General features: G+C 42.9%; 1 protein-coding gene across 3 annotated transcripts in view; it reads right to left on the reverse strand.

The window, feature by feature from the left end:
• The window catches only part of ARHGEF37 (Rho guanine nucleotide exchange factor 37), a 280710-nt gene that overhangs the window by 171859 nt on the left and 87392 nt on the right, over positions 1-21459 (reverse strand). The window contains exon 1 of one of the 3 annotated variants that reach the window (XM_069244613.1): positions 13982-14315. The exons of 1 other annotated variant lie outside the window; for it this stretch is intronic. The gene's annotated coding sequence lies outside the window, so the exon portion shown is untranslated. Of the gene's footprint in view, positions 1-13981; positions 14316-21459 lie in introns of those variants that run through there. One more of the 3 variants, XM_069244611.1, reaches the window with a different exon arrangement.

A 21459-nucleotide genomic window follows, 5' to 3' on the forward strand; every position in this document is an offset into this window, starting at 1 on the left:
CTTTGGAATTGGAAGGGGTACATTGGTCTTCTAGCTGGTGGCCTGAAGAATGTGGGACGCTTCCTGTTCCACGGTCTACCTCAAAAGATTTAGGAGTAGTATTTGATGAGCAACTGTCTTTTAAACCTCAGGTCAATCTGATAATTAAGACCTGTCTGTGGACTATGAAGAAATTAAAGAAAATATTTCCTTTTATTCCACAAGCCTGCAGAACTACTGTCATTTTGGCTTTAGTCATTTCCAGATTGGATTATGGAAATGCGCTTTTACTCAATCTGGATAAAGAATCTTTGCACAAACTACAGTTGATGCAGAACACTGCTGCCAGGCTTTTACTAAAATTGCCTCGCGGGGACTCTGTTAAGAGGTGCCTTAAAGATCTACACTGGCTTCCGGTAATCCAGCGGCTCTCTTTTAAGGCTCTCTGCATCACCCACAAGGCTGTCCATGGGATTAACCACCAAGCTGCAATGGCACAGGCCGAATCGGCTGTTGCGCTCGGCCTGTGCCTATCAAATTCAAACAACCCGCACTAAGAAAGTAAAGTGGGGAGACAGAGCATTTACCATTGCGGCTGCTAAAATCTGGAACTCTCTACCATTGAACATTAGGCAAGAACATAACTATTTAATATTTAGGAAATTGGTCAAGACCTGGCTGTTTCCTCTATAAGTTTGGGAGTTTTCCGGTTAAGTTACCCCGCCTCACCCAGTTAGCGCTTCGATGCCCTTGGGCCGGAATGCGCTTTATAAATACTCAATACATACATACATACAGATTTACATAACATTGTTAATATTTAAATGTTAAATTAATTATTTGTATGATTATTTTAATGTAAATGTTTTTATTTTGTTTCTGTTAGTGCCGCATTTGTTATACATTTTTTACATTAGAAATATGTAATATTTCAAATAGTAACATTATTTTTAAACCTAATACATATTCTATAGTGATATTGTGGTCTCTATATTTTTGTTGTTAATATTTTTTACTTTTCAAGCAAAGTATGTAGTACCAGATGTAGGTAGCTATTTTCTGCTTGCCAAGGGCCTGGTTCGGAAAACTGATCTGTTTGCAACCAGAAAATACCATTTTGGTATGTACCAATGCAATTTTGTGATTCAGTAATCTATTTACCGAATTGCAAAATAGGTCTGTGAGTCACTATTTGGAAGGGGCGTGCGAAGGTGTCCCTTCCAAATGGCGAGTCGCAATGGCATGTATGATTGTTTTGTGAATGTGGTCGCAAAACAATCGCAGTTACCACCAACTTCAAGTTGGTCGTAATCCATTCGCAAACGGGAAGGTGACCCCAAGGGATTGCTTCCCCTTTGTGAATGGCGGCTTCAACATTTTTTCATAGCAGGCAGTGGTCCCACGGACTACTCCTTACTCTGAAAAAAGTATAAGGAATCTTCTCATTTTTTTGTTTGTAATGCATCCCGTTTTCCATTAAGGAAAACAGGCTGCATTACAAAAAAAACTGCTTTATCTAAAAAGCAGTCACAGACATGGTGGTCTGCTGTCCACAGCAGGCCACCATCCCTGTGAGTGTGGCCATTCCAAATGAGGTCGCAAATTGTGACCTACCTCATGAATATTAATGAGGTAGGTCATGTCAACTCCATTGGAAATTGCGAAATGTGTCTCAGACACGTTTAGACATTTCATTTTGCGGGTCTCTAATTGCGATTCACAATGAATCACAATTAGAGACTTGCAAATGAAATGGTGGTACATCTGGCCCATAACGTCTATATTTGTGTCGGCCATATTTTTGGAGGGATATTTTTGGTGCCAATATGTTTTTCCTCAATATTATGTCACACAACCACTAATGGCTTAGCCTGGTTAAGTTGCATGGATATAACAATAGCCACAGGGTCAAGGACTGCTGTGGACAGGATGTAAAATTCCTAGCTGCCTATTTCACTTTAGTGATGTCAGAAGGCGTAGAGAGCTGCAATATATATAGTGAGATTGGAGTCTGCTTCTAGTACAGGTACAGCATCAAGATTCACCAATAAGCAGATGATAAACAAGGCTGCTTGAAAGTCTCTGTTTGAGACATCGCCTCAAACACTGCCTGAACAACCTCCAGACCTAGATTTCAAGTGTTTATCTGAAGCTTAACACAACAAACACAGAATTCCTGTTGTTTTCCAAGAACAACAACAAAAAAACAGTACAAACCTAGTTCAGTGAGATGAACTTTGGTAGCTTAAAACCCAAACTTTCATCGAATGCCAAGTTACTTGGATTCATTCTGACATCAACCTCATCTTCAAAGAACACATTACCGAAAAAACAAATAGCGCCTGGTGTCTCTTTATGTTATCCAGAGGGTAGACTGCAGGCACAAAAGCATATTCAAAAACAAGCACATAACAATAATACCAAAATACATTTATTAAATATTAGTCCCATTGATCTCAAACACAATAAGCACATCATTTATTATCGCATGCAAATCATCATGTTTGTCATGCTTGATTGGTTTGAAATCTCTAAACAAAAAGGTGAGCAAGATGACTTTTGAGAAATACTACCTCACAATCTAAAAATGATTCTACATTCAGTAGAGCGGTACAAGCAATGTGTTTCTTATATTGTAATGATGCATTAGTCAGGTGTATTGTCCTGACATTACACATAAATTATGCACCGATTGTATTTGAGTGGGTATGAATAATATTTAATTCGTATAGTTTGATGTTTTTGCTTTATAATTTTTTGTACATCTGTATTTGTGGTTTCAGTGCACACGCTGATACAAATAAAGCCACCCCCAAATAGTAAAGCAACAGGATCTGTATACTGACAAAGTTACATTAAAAACCTTTTTCATACTGGCCTCTTTATCTGTCATCAATGTGCCTCTTGGCACATGTCCATATACCTCCTATGCCATTTCCCGTGTGGCCCCCTACAGTGTGTGTGCCTCCCTCCCCTCTGAACCTCTTCATCTCCATGTCTCCCTGGATAGGCCCTTGGGCCTCCCTGCTGATACTTGTTCGATGTCTACTAGACTGTGAAGCTGATGCCTCCCTGTCCTGTCCCTTGGGCTTCATTGCCTATTTCACATGTCACCTCAACAATACCTCCGTGTCCCCTTTGTCCTCTGTGCCTCCCTGTTCCCATGCTTCGCTACTTGTGCCCTATGCTCCTTACTCGTGCCATTTCTACGCTTCCCTGAATGTGCCCTTCTCTACATCCCTGACAATGACCAGTGTACTGCCACAGTTCCTCTCTGCCCCTTTACCCATCTGAATACACCCAACCCTCGTCTTTTGTGCCTTATTTTTAAGTGTACCACACTGCTCCTTGATGCCTTTTTCACCCATGTGCCTACATGCCTCGTGCACCAACCTGCTCCCTCATTCCTTTTCAATTCCATGCCATCTGTACCTCCTGGACTTTTTGCTCTCACCCAAGCCTCCCAAATCCAGCTCCCCATCAGCAACCTTTACATCTCAATCTCCCTGCTGTTCTGCCTACTTGCCCTTGCACTTCCATGTCCCTCCGCAGGGCCTCCTTCCTGTGTACCTTCTCACATTCCTTCCCCTGTGCCCACACGCCTCCTTGCCCATGTGACCCTTGCCACTGCTCGCCCATGTGACCCTTGCCACTCCTTGCCCATTGTGACCCCTGCCACTCTTTGCCTGTGTTGCTTCTTGCTCACCTGCCCTTTCAACAAATCGATTCTGAAAATACTTTGAAACTAGAGTCAGCTGTTTTCTGCCATTAATCTATGAAACACTTTTGACTGAGTGAAGCGTACACTACTCCTCCCCATGCAATGCTGTATCCAGAGAGGGAACGGGTTGTTTGTGTGGGAGAGGGGTGAGTGTGTGGGTTTCTGTCTTACACTACTGTAGACTACACTGTAACAGACCTGTGTGTGAAGGAATCTTGCAGTTCCACAGACTCTATTGTGCCCGTTACGTGTAACTGACAAAATTAAGTCACAGTACTTTACAAAAGCCTAAACTATTGATTTTGTTAACGGTTGTTTAAATTATTCTTTAGAAACGTTAACCTTGGTTACTCTTGTTATGGTCCGTTCCCAAGCAGATAATGCCTTTGGATTTCTGGGTCTGACTCTGGATTTAAGATTACTTTCCCATTGCCCTTCAGTAGATAATGCCTGATAGTCCTGGCCAGAGGTATAAGGTTAAAAGAATGATGAGATCAATGATGCATTTGGAGTCATGGTGCTGTAGGCATTTAGGTAAATATAAACTAGTGATTTTTTCCCCATTCCTACCCTTCAATGCACGTCGGTGGTAAACAACCCTCTATGATGAACCATTTTGTGGTCATGTATTTGATCCCAGTTAGTCAATATCTCTGCTGCAAAATGACACAAACATACTCCTTAGTCACCTTTGGAAAATTGTCCTTTAAGTTTGTCCTGCAGTTATAGTGCCTCCCTAACCGTAACAGAGAACACTGTATGCCAAGTTACACGTGGCAGGTTTACACAAGCAATCCTCAGTGAGCAGAATCCTACTTGCTCTCTAAAGCATCACTTCTTCATACCGATTCATTCTTGATTATATTGTAATAGGCTTAAAACCTCTTTTCAATGATCAACAATTTCAGGATAGATGGTCAAGCAAAAAGTGCCCACTCTCCCGAGATCATCAATTGTAACCTGCTTAAGAATACCCACACAAGAATACAGCTGTAAATTTGAAGAGCTGAAGATGGAAAGGCCTAAACTTTTTTTTAAAATACTGCAAGAATCAATTAGTGCTTTTCACCTCTGGTGAGCATCTGCAGAGGTTGGTCCAATAACAGCTTTTGAGAATAATGCCCAAGAATGGACATATTTTGCAAACTATCTTTCAGAAGCATTCCCCGGTTTCGCCAGACACAGTAGGTCAAAACTCACAACTACGACTCATCGTAATAGATGGTTCTCCAAAAAGATAGTGTTACGATGACTCCAGGCACTTCATGTTAAGCCACAAGTCTTTAATAACAAAAAACATCCACTGGTAACATCACAGGCCTTTGCCTCCAGCTTCTCCACCAACCGCCCTTTCAAGAATCCCCCGTCCTCTCTACTCTAATCTCTGACATCATCAGTCAATGATGTCAGAGATCTCAAGCCACAACACATCTTCCCCTTCACAATGACTAACAAATTAACTATATCTTAACTTCTATTAGAAATGAGATTCTAAGAACAAAATAAAAAGAAATAAAAATAGATAAAAACACAACTAAATAAACTGGATAGCAACAAAAGATTAAAACACAACTAAATAAACTGGATAACAACAAAAGATTATGTACATTATATGCAAATGAAATTAATACAATTTTAAAGTTTACCTGGACAATTGAATGCACTATAATACATCATGCGATTACATTAAATCCTTCAATGTACAAAGTCTTTCAAATGTCTAGGAAATATTTTCTTCCTTATGCTTCTTCTATTCTCTACACCACTATCAAGCTCACAATCATTCTGCTCTTTGCACATGTTTCCCATACTCAATTCTCCTCTTACACATTTGACCAATCTTGACATACTCCATACACCACCTCCTTCTAGGACAACAACATTTCTTTTGACTCGTACAATTTTCCTTGGTCCCATAAATTTAGATTCACCTTTTTGTGTCCACATAGGTTTCTCGATATAAACCAAATCACCCACATGCCAAACTCTTTGAAGTGCACTATGTCTGTCATCAAATACTTTTTTCTACTTGGCTTGGTTTGTTTTGCAATTACCTTGTTACGGATAGGCCCCAATGACTCCTCACACTTTCCTCCAGGCCACAACCATAATGGAGTTAATTCAGAGCCTGCCATTCTGCCTCTTAAAACTCTAAACAGAGACATACATGTCACAGCATTTGGAGCATTCCTATGAGCCCACAATTTTTCTCTGAGGACAGTTTTCAAAGGTAGTCTATTATCAAGAGCAGTCTGTACACTAGCTCTCACCAATTAATTCATCTTCTCAACCAGACCATTAGCTTGAGGAGAATATAGTGCAGTACGAAAATGAGAAATGGCCAAGCTATTAAGAAAATTCTTCATCTCTAATGAAGTGAATTGTACCCCATTATCTGTGATTATCACTTTAGGAATGCCTTCACACGCAAAATCAGCAGTTAAAAACTCTATAACAACCTTGGTGGTGATTGAACTTACACAACTGTCCGTGGCCCACTTAGAAGTATGATCTACCAAAACAATGACAAATCTTTCATTGAAAGGTAAAGCTTCAAATGGTCCAACCAGGTCCAGCCCCAATTTGTGCCAAGGTTCATCTGGGATAGAGACAGGAGATAAAGGAGTAGTTCTCACGTTTTTAGACTTATCATTATTTGCACATTGTATGTAATTCTTTGTAATTGCTTCCACCTGCCTATCCAAGCCAGGCCAACAGTAACATTCTCTAACACTTGCTTTAGTCACATTCCTACCTAAATGTCCCTCATGAGCCAAATTTATCAACTTTTCATATAATCCTGCTGGTGGAACAAGCCTATCACATATATATAAATTACCCTCAACAATACTTCACTCATCACTGACATTCCAAAATGCACTTGTACCTTCTGAACAACCACTTTAACTAGGCCAACCCTCTACCACATAATCAGAGACCAACTTACGAACAGCATCCTTCTCACATTCTAAATACCGTTCTTCTTTATCAATAGCCGATTCTTTGACCCACAATATCGGAACATGATCATCCAGGATGCGATCTGCTAAAGGCGACCTAGAAAGAAAATCAGCTGGAACATTCTTCTTCCCAGGTAAATACTCAACTTGAAAATTATACTCCAACAAGTTTTCCACCCAACGTTTGATATGCGGAGTTGTGTTATCTACATTCCGACAAGCAAATATCTGAACCAAAGGTCTGTGATCACTTCTAAGTACAAATGGTAAGCCCCGATTAAATAGTACTTAAAATTATTTATAGCCCAGTAACAAGCCAAGGCCTCACGCTCTATGACAGAATAACGTTTTTCTGACCCCTTAAGGGAACGAGACGCAAAAGCTACAACTCTTTCTTCACCATCCACAATTTGTGAGAGAACTGCACCAAGACCCTTCAAACTTGCATCAGTGGACAACACAGTTTTCCTTTTAGTATCAAAATGACTCAAGGAGGCATTTCTCCAATTTTGGCTTTCACAAAATTAAAGGCTTCTTCACATTCCGAGGACCACTCAAAACTCACACCCTTTCTCAGCATAACTCTCAAAGGTTGCACTACACTCGCAAAGTTCTTAATGAACTTTGAATAGTATTCAGCAAGACCTAAAAATGATCGCAACTGATCCGTGTCTGAAGGTGTCGGCATAGATGTAATTGACCTGGCCAATGCGAGGTTAGGTTTAATTCCATCACCAGAGATGGTATGACCCACATATGAAACTGTTCCAATGCTGAATACACATTTTTCTCTCTTCAGAGTCAACCCCTTTTCTTTTAATCTCCTCAATACTGCTCTCAGAGCTGCATCATGTTTTTCTTCGTCTTCACCATAGACAAGCATATCATCCTGGAAAAACAATACAGAATTTAGTCCTTTGAGTACTTCCTTCATCACGCTTTGGAAACAGTCAGCAGTCGGAGCTAGCCCAAATGACATCCTAACAAACCTGAATGCTCCCAAAAGCATGACAAAAGATGTAAGATGCCTTGAGTCTTCACAGAGTAAAATTAGATGATAAGCTGCCGATAAATCCATTACACTAAATACTTTGGCCTGAGATAGCATTGTCAGAGTTTCATTAATTTTTGATAGCGGTTGACCATCTACCCAGATACATTGGTTGAGACCCCTCAAATCCACACACATTCTTATCTTCGATCCATTGTCCTTAGAACCTAAAAAAAATAGGAGCTAACCATTCTGAGGCTTCAATTTCTTCAATAACTCCCAAACTCAATAACCTATTGAGTTCTTCTTGCAGTGGGTTTAACATCAAGTGAGGTACTTTCCTTACTTTATGCACTACTGGTTTAACACCAGATTTCAGAATGATTTTATGTTTAAAAACCACCAGTAACCCAAGTTCATCACTGAACACTTCAGGAAATTCATTCACAATATCAATATCATCCCCAACATGAGATACAGAAAGGACTTGATCGGGTGAGTTTGGATTAAGAATAATACCTAAATCCCTTTGATGTCTCCAACCCAACAAATTGTTTCCTTGTTTGGCTATATAAACCTTCCCTACTGTTTCTTGCCCTTTAAATCTTATAGTCATGAGAGAATATCCAAATAAGTCAATCTTCTGTCCCCCATAACCTATGGGTCAATGTCAGGGGGTGATAATTCAATTTTGGCACTTCCATAAATTGTCTCCCAGTTCTTATCACTAATCAAAGTGAAAGGAGATCCTGAATCCGCAAGAACAGGAACAATTTTCCCATCAACCTCAATGTCACATTTCGGCATGACTAATTTTGTAGAGTCATCTCCTATAATAAGTTGGTTACCAGGGCAATTCACATTTAATATCATCTGTTGACTCATCAGTGTTTCATCCACCATGTTTATTTTATGACTTTTGCAAATTTTTGCTAAATGTCCTTTCTTGCCACAATTCCTACAATTAACATTTCTAGCAAAGCACTTTGGATTGTTTGCAAGATGCCCAGGACTACCACATTTGTAACATTTAATTTTGGAGTCCTTAGGCAAAACATTACTCACTCTTATTCACCCTGACACTTTTTGTACAATATCCTCTTCATGCATGGAGTTGGACATAGTTTCCTGTGAGGGCATAGAAAGGGCATGAAAATTAGAAGCAGTGTCCTTCATCTCCTTGGCCCAAAAAGTAGCATGCTCCATACTTTCCACAATGATAATAGCTTCATGTAAAGAAGGATTTTTTGCCAACAACTTTCCTTGTACACTCGGATTGTTAGTACACCGCACTAGTTGATCCATGATGAGAGAGTCAGTTAAATCAACAAATTCACAAGTTTGTGCTAAAGTTTTGAGAGACGCAATATAATTCCCAACCCTTTCATCTTTAGCTTGAGACCTCATGAAGAATTTGTGCATTTCCATGACAACGTTTACGAGTTCTAAAACGTTTTTTAAGCATCATGACTGACATTTCATAAACATCTCTGGGGACACCATCAGCAGTGCCAATGGTAATTAGGTCAAGACTGTCATAAATGTTCCTTCCTTCGATGCCCAAATTATGTAAAAGAATTCCTTGTTTCCTCACAGGTGAAAATGTTTCCCCACCAATTCCAATCAAATAAGACTCAAACAGATTAATCCGTTTCTTCAAAGGTAAAACAGGTTCACCTCGCTCAGATAAAAACTGTGGTGGCTGGGATAAATTAAGAGGAACTACTTGTGACATATTGCAATTATTTATAATGCAATACACCAACATAATAAGTTCAATTAATAACTTCCACCCTAATTAATTTTGAAATGGCAAAATATAACTCTATAAGGTAGATAACTACTAAGAAAAATCATGTAACAACAACTTCCTGTTTTACAACAGCAAATTGAGTCAGCATTCTAGCCTCCAACAATGATTAAACTTGAAAATGTCCATCCTTTAAATTGTGTGACAGGAAATAGAGTCAGTGTTCTAGTCTTTTTCCCTTGGAGACAGGAACCACTTTAATAAAAGCAGGAACTGATTACACTGAGTTGGCGTTCTAGTTTTTTTTTCTTGAAAAGAGGAAACTGTTTAATTAAGGCAGGAACTGACTACACGGAGCCAGCGTGTGGGCAGATCCAACAAATCAACTGAAATCTGAAGCTCCAAGACTTGCGGTGAGGCCGCACCATACGTGCCGACATTCGGAGCAGAAATGGTACTCAAAGTATCAGCAGAACTTCAACTTCAAATGTTGTGCGTAGCCAAATTCAAATGACATGCTCCGTTAGGCACTCACGCTCATCAGCGTCACACGATATAAATAGTGCCTCACCAGGTTAATAGCAGAGACATCACCGGATGTCTTAAAACTGATAGTAACAGCACGCTGCGGTTCAATGAACTGGTGGATGCTTGAACAACTCAATGCCACTTGTTACGATGACTCCACCCACTTTATGTTAAGCCACAAGTGTTTAATAACAAAAAACATCCACTGGGAACATCACAGGCCTCTGCCTCCAGCTTCTCCACCAACCGCCCTCTCAAGAATCCCCCGTCCTCTCTATTCTAATCTCTGACATCATCAGTCAATGATGTCAGAGATCTCAAGCCACAACAGATAGTGTTGGAAAACACCAATGATCACCAACATCATGTGTGGGCAATGCTTCTCTACAACTGCAAAACTAATAATTCCAAACGATTTGGGGGGGATGATAAACTGACATATGGCAAGGTCAAGGAAAGTAATGCAACCAACACAAAACAAACCTGCTCCTCTCATATGAATAAGCTGTACGGCATGTCACTTCAAGTCTATCTCAGCAATGAGAAAAATAATGAATAGGCCGGTACAATAGGTATCAATTATACCCATTTTCATACTCGTACAGTATTTGCAAACGTTAAGGCTGAAGGTGCACCAGAACTAAATGGCCTTCCTAATGACCTCTTTCAAACAAATATGGAATTCTGGCTTTCTTTGGCAAGCTTTTTTAACAACTGCCTGTCAACCAGATCTATCCGGGACCTTTAAAGAGGAACAGTTTTACATCTGATTTTTAAAGGGACATTATGACGGACCCCAACTACGCACTAAAATCCCTTATTAATGATGAGGCTAAATTGTTCGCTAACCCGTTATTAAAGGATCTTGAGGCCTGGTTAGAGCAACAAGCTCTTTCCCTTTCAATCAAACAGGCTTCTGTGCTGAAAGTGGTACCTTCCCAAATCTTCTTACCCTGTCCATTGTAACTGGGCATGCATGCAGCAATAAAACACCACACTACACCTGTTTTATTGGCTTGAAGTCAGCATTTGATAAAGTCTAAAAAAACATTATAGCTTAAACTGAAATATTGGAAAATCCCTGGCCCACCTCAAACCTGCCATCAAATTGCTTTATTCTAACAGCAGAGTAATCATAAAATCAGGTGACCACACCATAATTTCAAAAGGGATTCATATATCAGTCGGTCTGCAACAAGGCTGCTTGTTAGCGCCCTTATTATTTATCCTCCAAACAGAGAACATCAACGAAGCCTTGGAAAGCTAACTCACATCGCCAACACTTAGGGCCTGATTAAAGGAAAGTGGTGCTGCACCCAGTGCAGAGCCACTTTCCTTTCACCCTTTTGCACGCCCCTACCACCACCATGTGTGCGCAGTATTTAAAATACCGTGCACCATGGCGCAAGGTAGGGGCAATCGCGTAAAAATCCCTGATGCTATTGATTTTTTCTGCAGGAGTAGCGCCTAAATGTTGGCGCTACTCCTGCATCCATTGTGCCTCTTTGTAAATCGGCCATAAGGTAAAAAGCTACTTTTGCGCACATTAGCTTAAAAAAAATTATGATATTGTGGCGCTAAGGTGCCACTAGGGCCGTTTAAATCAGACCCTTAGCTTTTAAGCCAATCAAAGCTTACAGTGTGCTGACAATATTGTCCTATTAAGTTGATCACCCCTAACCCTACAAAGAGCAATAACGAAACTGTCAGGTTACAAAAGAAATTTGCAGATATTTCATCGCAGGGCAAACACCACTCTCTGTGCCAGTCTTTGCCTCGCAATGATTGACATTTTTGATTTATTTATTTACAGTGATGCCCCCTGGTGTCCCTGCTGCCCTCCCCACCCTGCCCACCCTGCCCACGAGCATTTTGACATCTCAAACTGGGGTGCTGTTTTATTAAGGGCTGCAGTGCAGGCAGAGGTATGTCTGTCTGCAAAATAAACACAGCATAACGTACATACCTAGAAAAGCATTTTTTTTAATTAAGTTTTAATTAGTGAGGGTGTTTTTATGATTACCCACACAGTTAACATAGAGAAAATGCATTTTGAGACCCCTGTTTTTCTTGGCCGCTGCTTGACAGACCACCTCGAAACTTTACAATAACTGAAGTGAGCGTTGTATTTTTTTTAATTTTGTGATGATTCAGCAACCGGCGCCAAAGATATAGTAATGTAAAAAAACTATTTGTCTATAGAAACTAGGACCTAAGTATAACTACCTAATAGTGACCGCCAGCATGTAACATATATAAAGTAGTAGTAGGTAATATATATAGTTACAGTTAACTGAAGAAACTACAACTCATGCCGGAAAGTAACTTTGGGCAACATGATAGTTTCTTAACATAAGTATAACTATAACTGCTGAATTTGTATGGTTTTGTAGGGGTAAAACAACAACCGAACTATAACGTCCCTGTAAACTTTGTTTTTTTTTGTGAACATTTATATATATATATATATATATATATATATATATATACACTCACACACCCATACAAAGATTTATAGCAGCTTTTACAAATAGCGCCTAGATTTCAAGCTCCCTCTGCAGAAGGAATATAAAGATCTTATTCGGGCTCTAGACTGTATGTGAAGTAAGTGAAAACGTGTGGAAGGTCATCGCTCTAGTCCACTGGTCAGCCCTGTGGGACGCTCGCAGGGGAGGGTTTAAAACACTTTCGCCTGTAACTCGGCCCTTCGAATAGACACCACACCTTCAATTCCTGCAAAGAGCATTATGCAAAAAAAAAACTGTCAGGAGACACAGGACTTTCTCAGAACAGTTAGAAATAACGGAGTTTAGACCGGGAAAAGCATAAAAACATAACCCTCGGCTTCGGTTTATTTGGAAGGTTCTGGTACTTGCTTATGTCTTCTATCATTTTAAGTTTAAAGCCCGGAGTAAAAGAGCGACGTGTCTCTTCTGGCAAATAATTTCGGATAACGAGCTTTAACTATCGCAGCTCATTCAGTAAACAATATCATACCAGCGGGTTCAGGCACCAGAATAGTCGCATCAATGTACGCAACCGGCATAGAGATTGGAAGCAGTTCGACACTGCTGTGTCTACAGTACCCATGATAACTTTCCACCGCCGTCGAGAGAGGAGAGAGCGCACCCTTAACGCTGGAGGCACTGAGCACCGCTCGAACTAAATCTACGGGTCCACGTGACAGCAGCAGGTGCGCAGGAAAACAGGATGACAGCAGCACTACCCTAAACGCAAAGAAAGAGTCTATCCGCGTATGTCCAATCTGCACAGCTAGGAAAAATACCGTGCTGCCTGCGCCAGCGTACTGCAGAAGCAGTGAGACAAAGCAGTGTCGCCCCCTCCATCAGCAAAGGAACAAACAGTACGATGCCTGCCCCGCTCCTTACAACAGGTGAACTGGAAGAGGCTGATAGCAGGCGTACAAGTAGTAGTACCTGGGCTAGTCGTACAAAAACAGGGTGGCGTCACCAGGGCACCAGGGGGAGAGAGGGCGACAACAACTTAATTGTTTCAGTGCCTGAAGCTGTCGGCGTGTTGTAGTGTCTGTCAAAGGCGACGCCAGGGGAACTGTGGCATAATCCCCGCTTCCCCACTCACCCAAACTGTTTGATCCTGGGAAATCACCTTTTGGTCTCTTTATCTTCAAGCATTGAGGTCGCTTGGCAGCTATAAAAACTGCATTTCTATTTAAATGTGGCGCTTCTGAGGTTGATCAATTACCCGTGTATACAATAAACGAAACGCATCCATGAAATACATCCGCATCCAGTATTCACACGTGGGGCGTATGGGCGTGTTCTGATGGAATGCGATGATTTTCTGTCCCCCAAAGCTCCTTGTTTAGGGTGCACGCAACGCTTCCTGGCATGAACACGGGCAACCGTGACGCCGGCATTCCGTGCGCGGCTCCTGCACGGGCATCTTAATGCGGAATCCAGGCGGCGCCAACACGGCCCTTCCCTGAAAACAACCTGCTGTGCGCAGGGCGGCGCGGGGCAGGCAGCAGGGACACCGGCCCTCTCGGAGTCCCTGAGCTCCCCCCTTCCTACCTTCAGATGGTGGTGACCGGCTCCTGGTCCAGCCGCTTTCTCGTTCCTTCCCCTGACCGGGCACAGGGCCTCCTCCCAGCCGCAGCAGTGCAGGGGCAGAGCCAGCCTCTGCTGTGGCGAGCGCGGGCCCTGGCTCCGGGGTGGGGGCGGCGGCTGGTGTCACCCCGTGCTGCTGCTGTGCCTGTCACTCCCTGACCCCGTGTGTCGCTCGGAAAGAGGGAGGGGAGCCCGTGGTTCCCAAGGTGACGTCAGCACTGTGGGCAGAGAGACAGCCGGGGACGCAGCCAGCAGGTGCACTCCCGTCCAGGGAGCAGGTGAAGGGCTGCGCTGCCGTGAGAGGGCGGATTCATCCAGCTGAGGGATAGCATTATCACTGACAGGAATACATCATTGCACTCACCATACTCAATGGTGATAGAGACATGAGCAAAACTTGCACTTCATATTATCGAATATTGGCAGAGCAGAATCTCTCTCTCATCATTCCGAGGTTCACAAAATGTGTACCATCGAACTGGGAAAGAGTAACATTGGTCACATAGAACAATATTTAAGGCTACGGAGCCACAGTTTTGTGTCAGCAAGCACCTCCCAAAAGGCGCACGGTGGCCCATGTGACGTATTTGTACAGTATAAACACAATATTCATATAAACAAACACTGGCGAAGCCTATGAGTTTGCCTTTGCCGAGTACATGCACAAAGAAATACACAACATCCCTACACACAATGGCATAGATAACATATACCCACATATATCAACAAGACAACATGTTCATAGACATATATGGACTCAAAAGCTATCGCACTTTGTTACAGAAACACGCAGACATCCACTAGTGCACACTGGCTTCACATTCCTCTTCACACAGTCCAAAAGACAGTAGGGTTACACATGACCACATACTAAACGACATATAGACAACCATCCAGGCAGACCAGCACACAGAGACATTCACAATACACACGAAGCAGGAAAGGATACATACAGCCCAACAAAACCCAAATATAGCGAGGCAGCACACGGTCTTTCAAATGTGTCATATGTGTCTGGTGTTTTGGACAAATAGAAAGGGATGCACAGATAGATGGAACCTTCAGCTACTCTAATTCCTAACCTATTTGCAAAGCAGATAACATTTGAGGTAGACAAGAGTGGAGAGTCCATACCTATTCAATCCTAAGCCTCTCCTTAGTGGAGGTTAATCGACTACCTGAGTCACCATCCCCATTATGTGGGGAAAAGATAAATAACGAGCAACTGTAAGAAAAAACAAACCACGCGGGATATCACAGGGCTACTCGGAATTGGTCTAACTGGTAGTTTGACGAGGTCAACACTTACTCACGCAAGATTCTCCCTAGCATCCCGTCTGATTTCCAACTCATGGGTGACATTACTGAACAAACCAAAACGATTGCTAAGTTATGTGTAGCAAATCTGATCATGCATCAGAGTACATACTGAGGGTGGCAATTCTAGGCGCGCTGAGGGTTGGTAAGTAGTGTTTGGCAAATCATAGCACACCCTGAAGCTTACTCTCTGTTACACGGCAGATATGCACATCCACTGATGCTTGCTTGCCACACATTGGACCACAAACTAATTACTACTGAAGGATTTGCACAGTAGGAGTATCGACATATTGTCCAGAAATGCGCACCTAGTTCCAGATGGTGCAAATATGGAAAAGAGGAGACTCAGGAGTAAACTTGAAATTGTGTTCTTAGAAAAGCAAGTGAATGTGTATTACAACTTTCCAGGAGAAGTTATAGAAAAATTATTCATTATATTATTTCAAAATAGCCGCCCAAAAGTAACATGAGAAGATTATTAATAAAAAAACAATGGTCAATTTTCAACCCGTAAGAGGCCTGCCCCTCACGAACATGAAAGAAATGGGAGGCCCTGTGGAGAACAGCGGCCTTTATTTAAATATTTCAAAAAATGCTTCTACAAAGACACAAGGAAATAACAATACTGTAAAAGAAAAGGTAAATTTTGAGACCATCTATGAGTGCGGTTTTCTTCAAAAGCGAGGGAATGGGCAGACCAGCTGGGTCTAGGTGCCCCTGTGCCATGAAGACATGGGCAGACTAGATCAGACTACCAGCTTTGACATCCTATATTTCCATGGAAGCTAGCGATGAGATAACGCCTGTGCTGAAAACACCCTTCTTCTCCGAGCAGAAAACCTGCTAGACCAGGGAACTTCAAAGTACAGCCTTGAGGCTGCTTGCGCCCTCCTGACCTTTATATGCGGCACTCCGGGCTGCTGTTTGTTTGACTTACTAAGGGCATTCAGAATGCTAGTAATCCTACCAGTATTTATTTACAGGTTACCTGAAGGAAACAAAGAAGGTGTCCTTCATCACTTATCTTCAGAAAAGCCTTCATATTTAAGACAATGCACAACAAATGTGAAAATATTATAAAGGTTCTTAAAAATTCAAAAAGTGTGTTTCATTAACTTGAGGAAGATTTTCACCTTAGTGCATCTGATTATAGCACTCCATAGAAAGGCATTTTTAAAATCCCTACGCTGCCAGGCCTTTCCCCCTCCTGTGCCAAGCCTTTTTTTGGCTATTTGGGGCAGTTTGCGCTTAGGCCCTTATAACTTTTTGTCCACATAAGCTATTCACGCCAAATTTGCCTCCTTTTTTCCCAAGGGGTACCCAGAGTTTGTGGGTTCCCCTGGAGGACACCAATAAATTAGCCAAAATACAGCAAAAATGTTTTTTTTTTTTTAAAAATGGGAAAAAGGGCTGCAGAAGACTTGTGTTTTTAACCCCTGAAAACAGCATCAACAAAGTTGTTGTGGTGCTAAAATTGCCATCTTCCCAGCTTTCAGGAGCAGGCAGACTTGAATCAGAAAACCCAATTTTTCGAAACAATTTTGGCATTTTACTGGGACATAGCCCATTTTTACTATTCTTTGTGCTTTCAGCCTCCTTCAAGTTAGTGACAGAAATGGGTGTGACATCAATGCTAGATCCCAGAAAGCTAAACATTTTTTAAAAATCAACAAAATTCTGAATTCCGCAAGGGGTCATTTGTGTAGATCCTATAAGGTTTTCCTACAGAAAATAACAGCTGAAATAAAAAAATATTGAAATTGAGGTGAAAAAAACAGCAATTTTTCTCCACGTTTTACTCTGTAATGTTTCCCTGCGATGTCAGATTTTTTAAAGCAATATACCATTATGTCTGCTGGACTCTTCTGGTTGCGGGGATATATAGGGCTTGTAGGTTCATAAAGGACCCTAGGTGCCCAGAGCTGCACCTTGCAATGGGTTTTCATTCTATACCCGGTATACAGCAATTCATTTGCTGAAATATGAAGAGTGAAAAATAGGTATCCAGAAAACCTTTGTTTTTCAAAAATGGGCACAAGATAATGTGTTGAGAAGCAGTGGTTATATGCACAGCTCTGAATTCCGGGGTGCCCATACTAGCATGTGAATTAAAGGGCATTTCTCAAATAGTCGTTTTTTTTACACACTGTCTTACATTTGGAAGGGACAAATGTAGAGAAAGACAAGGGGCAATAACATTTGTTCTGCTATTCTGTGTTCCCCCAAGTCTCCTGATAAGAATGGTACCCAACTTGCGTGGGTAGGCCTAATGCCTTCAACAGGAAACGCAATATGGACACATCACATTTTTACATTGAAATCTGACGTGTTTTTTGCCAAACAAAACTGACGTAATTTTGGGAAAGTACCTAGCTGTGGATTTTGGCCTCTAGCTCAGCCGGCACCTAGGAAAAACCTACCAAACCTGCACATTTTTGAAAAATAGACATGTAGGGGAATCCAAGATGGGGTGACTTGTGGGGCTCTCACCCGGTTCTGTTACCCAGAATCCTTTGCGAACCTCACAATTTGGCCCCAAAAACACTTTTTCCTCACATTTCGGTGACAGAAAGTTCTGGAATCTGAGAGGAACCACAAATTTCCTTCCACCCAGCGTTCCCCCAAGTCTTCCTATAAAAATGGTACCTTACTTGTGTGGGTAGGCCTAGCGCCTGCGACAGGAAATGCCCCAAAACACAACATGGACACATCACATTCTCCCAAAGAAAACAAAGCTGTTTTTTGTAAAGTGCCAAGCTGTGGATTTTGGCCTCTAGCTCAGCCGGCACCTAAGGAAACCTACAAAACCAGTGCATTTTTGAAAACTAAACACCTAGGGGAATTAAGAATGGGGTGACTTGTGGGGCTCTCTCCAGGTTCTGTTACCCAGAATTCTTTGCAAACCTCAAAATGTAGCCAAAAAAACACTTTTTCCTCACATTTCGGGGACAGAAAGTTCTGGAATCTGAGAGGAGCCACAAATTTCCTTCCACCCAGCATTCCCCCAAGTCTCCCGATAAAAATGGTACCTCACTTGCGGGGGTAGGCCTAGCGCCCGTGACAGGAAATGCCTCAAAACACAACACAGACACATCACATTTTCAGAAAGAAAACAGAGCTGTTTTTTGCAAAGTGTCTAGCTGTGGATTTTGGCCTCTAGCTCAGCCGGCACCTAGAGAAACCTAGCAAACCTGCGCAGTTTTGAAAACTAGACAGCTAGGGGAATCCAAGATGGGGTGACTTGTGGGGCTCTGACCAGGTTCTGTTACCCAGAATCCTTTGCAAACCTCCAAATGTGGCCCAAAAAACACCTTTTCCTCTCATTTCGGTGACAGAAAGTTCTAGAATCAGAAAGGTGCCACAAATTTTCTTCCACCCAGCGTTCCCCAAGTCTCCCGATAAAGATGGTACCTCACTTGCATGGGGAGGTCTAGTGCCCGTGAAAGGAAATGCCCCCCAAAATGATGTGGATACATAAAAATTATCAAATACTAAACTACCTGTTTTTGTGGGGAGTGGGGACCTGCGTTTTTGGTCCTCGGCTCAGCAGCCATATAGGGAAACCTACCAACCCCAAACATTTCTGAAAACTAGACCCCCAAGGGAATCCTGGGAGGTGTGACTTGCGTGAATCCTCCATTGTTTTCTTACCCAGAATCTTCAGCAAACCTCAAATTTAGCTAAAAAAATCAAATTTTTCCGCACCAGGACTAATTTCCTACCACCCAACATTCCCCTCAGTCTCTCAGTAAAAATGATACCTCACTTGTGTAGGTGGGCCAGGTGCCTGTGACAGGGCAGAGCCAAAAACGTGTTGAAATTGAGGGGGAACCAAAGCGGGTCCAAAAGGGTAGTTTGAAAAAAAACAAAATTGTGGCTGACAAGTGCGGCAGAATTTTGATCAGTATAGATGAGACAATGCTGGGTGTTAGGAATTTTGTTGATTCCTTCAGATTCCGGAAGGTTCCATCACAAAAATGTGGGAAAAATGTGCGATTTCCAGCAATGTTGGAGTTTTGCAGGGCATTGTGGTTAAGAAAATGGTGCGGGGTGCATGTGAAGCACACCACCCTAGACTCACCCAGATGTTTAGTTTTCAGATGTGTCTAGGTCTTGTGGATTTTACTACATGGCAAGGTCCCAAAGTCCAAAAAGTGCAGCCCTGACCATTCCAAGTGGGACGATTTTCAGAGTTAGCCAAGCTCTCTTGGCCCAAATGTAAAACCAAAACCCAAAATAATCAAAAGTCCTCTTGGTTGCCGTGGAATAAGATGTTTTAGTGTACGGGGGGGACAGCTGAAAGACTGTTACCCCATTTAGTTGGGGTGGGGGCATAACCGGGCCCATACTGGTTGGTAGCCACCGGCCCACTATTTTTTTTTTTTAATTCCCTGGCATCTAGTAGACTTTCTGTCCTCCTGCGTGTGGATTGGGGGTAATTGCCCCATCTGCCCACCGATGGGCAGAACAACTTTGGCCCCATTTATTTGGGGTGGAGGTGTGGCCATACCCCAACCCTCTTATTTTGAAAATAAATTTTCTCTGGTCTATGGTGGGCTTTCTGCTCCCATGGGGGCAGATGGGCCTTCCAAAAATAGGCCGATCTGCCCCCTAGGGGGACAGATATGGCCAACAGTAATGTGCCCCCATAGGGAGCAACCCTTTCCCAAGGGGCTGTCCTCCCAAACAAAACACGCACATACGCACATACCAATCCCTGGCGCCTAAGTGGTTTCTGCCCTGCCGGGGGCAGATTGGCCTAATACAAATAGGCCGATCTGCCAACAAGGGGAGAAGAAATGGCCTAAAATAAATCCCCCCCCCGGGGAGCGACCCTTGCCTAAGGGGTCGCTCCCCTCACATGAAACTAACAAAAAAAAAAACCTGGTGTCTAGTGGTTTCTGCCCCCCTTGGGTGCAAATTGGCCTAATAAAAGTAGGCCAATTTGCCCTCAATGGGGGCAGGAATGGCCTAAAGACAGTTTGCCCCCCTGGGGAGCGACCGCTTGCCTAAGGGGTCGCTCCCCACATATATATAAAAAAAAGAAATAAGCAAAAAGTCCCTGGTGTCTAGGGGTTTCTGCCCCCTCCGGGGGCAGATCAGCCTAATTACAATAGGCCAATCTGCCCCGAATGGGGGAAGAAATGGCCTACAACAAATTTCCTCCCCCAGGGGAGTGACACTTGCCTGAGGGGTTGCTCCCCTCACGTGAAATTGACCTTCAAAAAAAAATTCCAGGGGTCTAGTGGTTTCTGCCCCCCTTGGGGCAGGTTGGCCTAATAAAAACAGGCCGATCTGCCTCCCAGGGAGGAAGAAATGGCCTAAATATATTTTGGGTTTGATCTATGCTTCTAATATATTTTGCCTCCCAGGGGAGCGACCCTTGCCTAAGGGGGCCACAACCCTCATCTGAAAAAAATAAAATAAAATGATCCATGACGCCTAAAGGTTTCTGCCACCCCTGGGGGCAGATCGGCCTAATAACAATAGGCCGATCTGCCCCCAGGGGGGGCAGAAAAGGCCTTGAAAAAATTGCCCGCCTGGGGAGCGGGAGCGACCCTTGTCCAAGGGGTCGCTCCCCTTATGCCAATTTCACCAACAGAAATTAGCCCTGGTGTCTAGTGGGCATTTCAGCAGCCGGATTGCTTCACGATCTGGCTGCTGAAATGCTCTGAGAGACTTCAAAGTGAAGGAAATTCCGTTCTTTCCTTTTGAAGCCTCTCAGGCCCCCATCACATGATCGGAAGAGAAGTGCAAATGCATTTCTCTTCCAATCGCACTGGAAGCTCAGCCTCCAGCGCAATGGGAGGCAGCCTCTGATGAGGTCAGAGCGCCATCGCGTGCTAACGTCATCAGATGTCACTGGGGTGGGTCGGGGGAGGTCGAGGGGGGGAAATGGAAGCGATTCATCTTCCAGCCCTGCCATGGGGAGGGAGTGGGGGGGAAGCCCACGGATGGAGCTCGTTCCGAGCTCTGGTGCCGGGGTGTAATGGTTATGTCCTTGGCACAGGAGCACTGTGCTGCAGGACGTAACCATTACGTCCCTGGCACAGAACCAGTTAAACAAGTTATCGTTATCAAATATGAACTTGAAAACATTCATGCCTTCCTTGCCCGGACAA

This window comes from Pleurodeles waltl, chromosome 7, assembly GCF_031143425.1.
Source record: "Pleurodeles waltl isolate 20211129_DDA chromosome 7, aPleWal1.hap1.20221129, whole genome shotgun sequence".
NCBI lineage: Eukaryota > Metazoa > Chordata > Amphibia > Caudata > Salamandridae > Pleurodeles > Pleurodeles waltl.